Source organism: Zootoca vivipara, chromosome 16 (assembly GCF_965207765.1).
Source record: "Zootoca vivipara chromosome 16, rZooViv2.hap1.1, whole genome shotgun sequence".
Taxonomy (NCBI): Eukaryota; Metazoa; Chordata; class Lepidosauria; order Squamata; family Lacertidae; genus Zootoca; species Zootoca vivipara.
Window position 1 is genome coordinate 36,291,529 of NC_142599.1, and position 6,544 is coordinate 36,298,072.

Sequence of the window (6,544 nt, forward strand, 5' to 3'; positions counted from 1 at the left end):
AAGGCCCTCAGCGCTGGACCTCAGTGTCCGGGCAGAACGATGGGGGTGGAGATACTCCTTCAGGTACACTGGGTTGAGGTCATTTAGGGCTTTAAAGGTCAACACCAACACTTTGAACTGTGCCCGGAAAGGTACTGGGAGCCAGTGGAGGTCTTTCAGGACTGGTGTTATGTGGTCTCAGCAGCCGCTTCTAGTCACCAGTCTAGCTGCCACATTCTGGATGATTTTTAACATTAAGAAAGGGTTAAGGAATGGTTTTCATAACTTAGATGGACACATGACATCCTACTGTTAATAACGCATTATGAATGTTAATGCGCTGGAGAGCAACCAGCAACCAGCAGTAGGGAAACAAACATTTTGATGGAGGAAACAAAGGGAAGAAACACTTTAAATTTACAAGTATGCCCTGTGACATTTTAGAACAATATATCTAATATCGTTCTAAGAATGTTAAACTGGTCAGTGTAGATCAAGCCATGGCCTTAATGGTTTGACATTCACCATGGTGCACATGTCCGACGTTCAGTACAAGATAACAAGGGAATGCTCATACCCAAAATGCTTTGGGAATTTTGCCCCAAGGACCTCTAATGTTGCTTTCCTCCCCAGAATAGAGGCCAGATTAAAGCCATGAACAAAAAGCCACTTCAAACAATGGCTCCATAATAGTCTGAAGTAGGTGAAAAAAAGGAGTCCGTGGCAGTTATGGGTTATCTTCCGAATGCCACTTTTGGAGTGTTGAGTTGTGGCAAATCTACTCCAACCCTAGAGTGGGAGCAAAATTATTCCAACAGTGCTTTCAAACTTTATATTCTTTGCAAACTAACTTCCAAAAATGTACTGGGTAGTTTTTAAACTTTGTTCTGTAGTAATGTGTTTTTAAGTATTATACCACCTTGTGATATCTTATACGAAGGTGCAATTTGTAAACATTGAAATCAAGAATGTGAAATATATGGAATTATGCTGGGAATGGTTGTTGAAGGAGAGCATAAAATCTATGAAATAAAGTGATATACATTGATGTTATATGTCCTGGTCTTTGAATCAATTTAATTTAGGTTCTTTTTCTTTGTGCTTTAAAAAAGTGAGCCGATTGTGTCAATGGTAGTTCAAAAGCTGTTTCTGATTTTGAATGAGGACCCCAAGGTGTCATGATGGTAGATACGACTGCAAGTGTGCAGAGTTGGTCAAGATCAGCTCAGTGCCTCAACAGGAGGCAATGAGAGAACTCTACCCAATGCCACACTTCATTTCAATTATAAAAAGAGAGAGGGGGGATAAGTGTTTTTAGATGCAAATAGAAGTTTAATATGAACCCAGAGAGGTATGAATAGCCCAAAGAGAAGTACAAATAGAATGCAGAATGAAATACATTATGTTTCATAATACTTTGTTTCCATAAAATACAAGGCTGATAGGACACGGTGGAATAAGACCGCAAACCAAATGGTACCCAATGCATGTTCAGAAATGGGATAATTGACAATCAGGGTTCCTTTTGCTTTTCTTCTTTGCTGTTTTGAAAGGGGGGGGATCTTCTTCATACAATTCACCAGGGAATTGAGGAAAGGATCCCGGGGGAGGGGGTCATATATCAAACCCACTTTGGCTGTCATTCTCAATTCAGAGAAAAAAATCAGAATGGATAATTATCCCTCAGTACCCATCCCATAATATTGCATCCTCAGAATGACTTGAATGTGCAATTCCTTATCGAAATGGCTGTATGCACCCACAGTTCTAATTCTAGTGCTCAGATCAAGTGGCCTGCCAGATGGTGAAGCATTATACAAGGATTTTAAATTCAACCACAATATGCAAAACAGATATGATGCTGGGAATAATCAGTATGTGATAAGCATAAGGAAAGCTTGCATGCATCTTATTTCAAGAAGGGCTCAGATGCCACACCACAGGTCACACCTTGTGCCAATTGTGATGTTCCATATTTCAGGAGGGAGTGGTGGGAACTGGTCCAGCTCTTCTGTTTTCCTCTTGTTTAATTTTTGGTTGCCCATTCTTCTTCCATGCATATCCTTCTTTGGCCTTGATTTAGAACTTGCAGCTACTGTGGCTGTGACTGTGGCTGCCTGAGCTGCTTGGCAGGGCATGACAGCCACCACTGGCATGCCGAGAGGAACTGCCCAGAGGGTGTCTAGCACAGGGGTTGTGCTGATCAATGGCAAGAGGCTTCTCAGAGCAGTAGAGCTCTGGCCCAGGGATGGTCAGGACAAAAGGTGGTGGCTGGATGGTCACTGTTGTAGGAGGACATTGGGCATAGCAAGAATCACGCCAGATACCAGAACGACGGCCAGCAGACATCTTTGAGTTTTAGGGGTGGATCTGAAAGCAGATAAGAGTCAACATTATGTAGAGCTTGAGATGCTGGTTAAGAACCCAAGAAGAGTCCTGCTGGATCAGACCAAAGGGCCATCCAAGGTAGAGATTTATCAATTGAAGGTTTTATTCCTCCATAATTTTTGAAAATGTGTCCATCCAGTGAAGCTTTCTAGTTGCCTAGCTCAATCTATTTAAGTCCCATAGCCCCATGATAAAGCACACATGTTATGCACACAAAGCCTCAGGTCCAAATAGGGGCAAGTTCTGCTTTAAGGACCGAAGGCAAAAAGACTGGGAAGGACGTCCACCTGACAGCAGGAAATTGGATACATTAACATCCATAGTCCAACGGCCTAACCTCTTATACATGGTAGTCTCGGCTTCCTGATGGAGCTACGTATCTACCTCCGTACATAGAATAGTAGAAGGCAACAGTTGCCAGACATACCTCCACCCCAAACGTTTTGTGTTCGACTGAAAAGGGAGCTAACTACCTTTGGGCTTTCTATCCCAATGTCAATCTTCACTAGAGTTTCATCTGTGCCTGCACTCCAGGACTACCTACCACAATATCAAACTTCTATAAAGTATCTCATTGATGCCCAGGGCTTCTTTTCACCCGGAACTCAGTTCCACCACCTCTCAGGTGGGCACCATTGTCATTATAAGGGAACAAAGGAAGGTGTTCGTGGTGAATTCCGGCACCTCTTTTTCTAGAAAAATAAGCACTGGCCCTGCCCATCAATCAGTGGTGGGGAAACTGTGGAGCTACAGAAGTTGCTGAATTGTGGCTGCTAATCAAGTATAATACATCCACATCCAAAGAAAGAGAAGCAATGAAATAAGTTAGTTTGAAAACCTCACACAACGCAGCAAATCCTTGAACCAACTCCTCTATCCTGCAGAGGACACCCGTGTAACTTTTGCATATCTAGAAGATTCAGAAGCTATGCCCGTTGCCCCAGAACCCAAAGAGACTTACCTAGTTCTCTGAGAATCGGAAACGAAGTGTTTGGAATAAGCCCAACGCATGGGCTTTTTATACTGCGTGGTAGCAGGAAGTTTATTTAAGACTTCCCTGTTTTTCCTTTTGAGGGGTGTAATGGGTATAATGAAGAGCTGACATATTACTATAGGGAACACCACAGATTTTTTAATAAAGAGGTGACACCCTTTCCTTGATAATCTAATATTTATTTATGGTCACCGCATTGGCATGTTATGTTTCTCCCAAACTCAGTATTAAAGCATCACACATATTTTAACACGCCGGTTGCTGCATAGGCCAATGTGCCAATAATCAGCACTTGATCTTCACAAAGTTGTTATTGAAACTGGCACATCATGATCAGCATGTGGCTCCAGGACATAGCCAGTGTTTGTGGCGATCAGGATAGAGACATTGCTGGTACCACCAAAGTGTCTACTAAGGTCTCTTTGTGTGGAAGACCTCTGAGAAGATGGGGAAGGAATTATCAGGATAGACAAGGGGAAGGACATACTATGGGGAAGTTATACTATTAGGACATCTTGAATTTTTCAACTTTCAAATTCCAAAGATAAGGGGTGCTAAAAAAAGTTGAGAATTCAAAAGATTCAGACGGTAAAATTCCCCGTCCCTTTCTCTCTGCCCCCTTCTGCCCCCAAATGGCAAAAAACCAAACAAACAAGTAAAGACGTGTGCAAACTCTGATTGTTTGGATATCTGAATCAACCAAGGATGTAATGGGGTTTGAGCACCATTTTTTATGTTTGGAGATCTGAATTTGTGGATAACAAGCATTCCAATAGCAGGACCTGCATGTATATGTCATGGGGGTGAATTCCATATGGCATATCATTTTAGGGGGTGAAATGTATTTTTTGCAATTATTTTCAGTGAGGGGGTCTGAAAAATATGTTGTTTGGGGGATGTCAGGAATTTGAATCTGCTATTATGTTTGTGAGTGGACAACATTTAGTTTGGTAAGTCTATGTCTGATGAAGAAGTACATCAACACCTTTCAGAAAACTGAATAATTTGAATTTAGTAATGCTAAACAAATAAATAACAATAATAACATATAACTTCAAGTACTTTGCAATCATTTTAAAATGATTTCTATGAAATCTTATGGGACATGGGTGGCACTGTGGTCTAAACCACTGAGCCTAGGGCTTGCCGATCGGTAGGTTGGCGGTTCGAATCCCTGCGATGGGGTGAGCTCCCATTGCTCGGTCCCTGCTCCGGCCAACGTAGGAATTCGAAAGCACATCAAAGTGCAAGTAGATAAATAGGTAACGCTCTGGTGGGAAGGTAAACGGATTTTCTGCGCCCTGTTCTGGTGTCACCAGAAGCGACTTAGTCATGCGGGCCACATGACCCGGAAAAACTCTCTGTGGACAACCTCCCGCTCCCTTGGCCATTAAAGCAAGATGTGTGCTGCAACCCCAGAGTTGTTGGTGACCGTACTTAAATGTCAGGGGTCCTTTACCTTTTTTAATGAAATTTAACACACTTTTCAATTACCAAACAGAACTAAATTATATTAATTCAACCAAAATAACTTTTTAATTCTCAATTTCTTAGCACTCCTTATCTTTGGAATTTGAAAGTTGGAAAATTCAAGATGTCCTAATAATATAACTTCCCCATAGTATTTCCTTCCCCTTGTCTATCCTGATAATTCCTCCAGATCCCCATCTTCTCAGAGGTCTTCCACACAAAGAGACCTTAGTAGACACTTTGGTGGTACCAGCAATGTCTCTATCCTGATCGCCACAAACACTGGCTATGTCCTGGAGCCACGTGCTGATCATGATGTGCCAGTTTCAATAACAACTTTGTGAAGATCAAGTGCTGATTATTGGCACATTGGCCTACGCAGCAACCGACATGTTAAAATATGTGTGATGCTTTAATACTGAGTTTGGGAGAAACATAACATGCCAATGCGGTGACCATAAATAAATATTAGGTTCTCAAGGAAAGGGTGTCACCTCTTTATTAAAAAATCTGTGGTGTTCCCCACAGCAATATGCCAGCTCTTCATTATACCCATTACACCCCTCAAAAGAAAAAACAGGGAAGTCTTAAATAAACTTCCTGCTACCACGCAGTATAAAAAGCTCATGCGTTGGGCTTATTCCAAGCACTTCGTTTCCGATTCTCAGAGAACTAGGTAAGTCTCTTTGGGTTCTGGGGCAACGGGCACAGCTTCTGAATCTTCTAGATATGCAAAAGTTACACAGGTGTCCTCCTGCACGATAGAGGAGTTGGTTCAAGGATTTGTGTGCGGTTTTCAAGCTAGCTTACTTGCATTGCTTCTCTTTCTTTGGATGTGGATGCATTATACTTGATTAGGAGCCACAATTCAGCAACTGCTGCAGCTCCACAGTTTCTCCACCACTGATTGATGGGCAGGGCCGGTGCTGTTTCTCGAGAAAAAGAGGTGCCGGAACTCACCACAAACACCTTCCTTTGTTCTCTTATAATGACAATGTTATGGGTGAAAAGAAGCCCTGGGCATCAATGAGATACTTTATAGAAGTTTGATATTGGGATAGGTAGTCCTGGAGGCATAGAAGAGACTCTAGTGGAGATTGACAATGTGGTAGAAAGTGGTAGTTACAGTAGCTCCCTTTTCAGTTGAACTCAAAACCTTTGGGGTGGAGGTTTGGATGGCAACTGTTGCCTTCTACATACGTAGCTCCATCAGGAAGCTGAGACTACCATGTATAAGACGTTGTCAGGACATTGGACTATGGATGCTAATGTATCCAATTTCCTGGTGTCAGGTGGATGTCCTTCCCAGTCTTTCTGTCTTCGGTCCTTAAAGCAGAACTTGCCCCTAGAAGCAACTAGAAAGCTTCACTGGATGGACACATGTTCAAAAATTATGAAGGAATAAAACCTTCAATTGATAAATCTCTACCTTGGATGGCCCTTTGGTCTGATCCAGCAGGACTCTTCTTGGGTTCTTAACCAGCATCTCAAGCTCTACATAATGCTGACTCTTATCTACTTTCAGATCCACCCCTAAAACTCAAAGATGTCTGCTGGCCGTCGTTCTGGTATCTGGCGTGATTCTTGCTATGCCCAATGTCCTCCTACAACAGTGACCATCCAGCCACCACCTTTTGTCCTGACCATCCCTGGGCCAGAGCTCTACTGCTCTGAGAAGCCTCTTGCCATTGATCAGCACAACCCCTGTGCTAG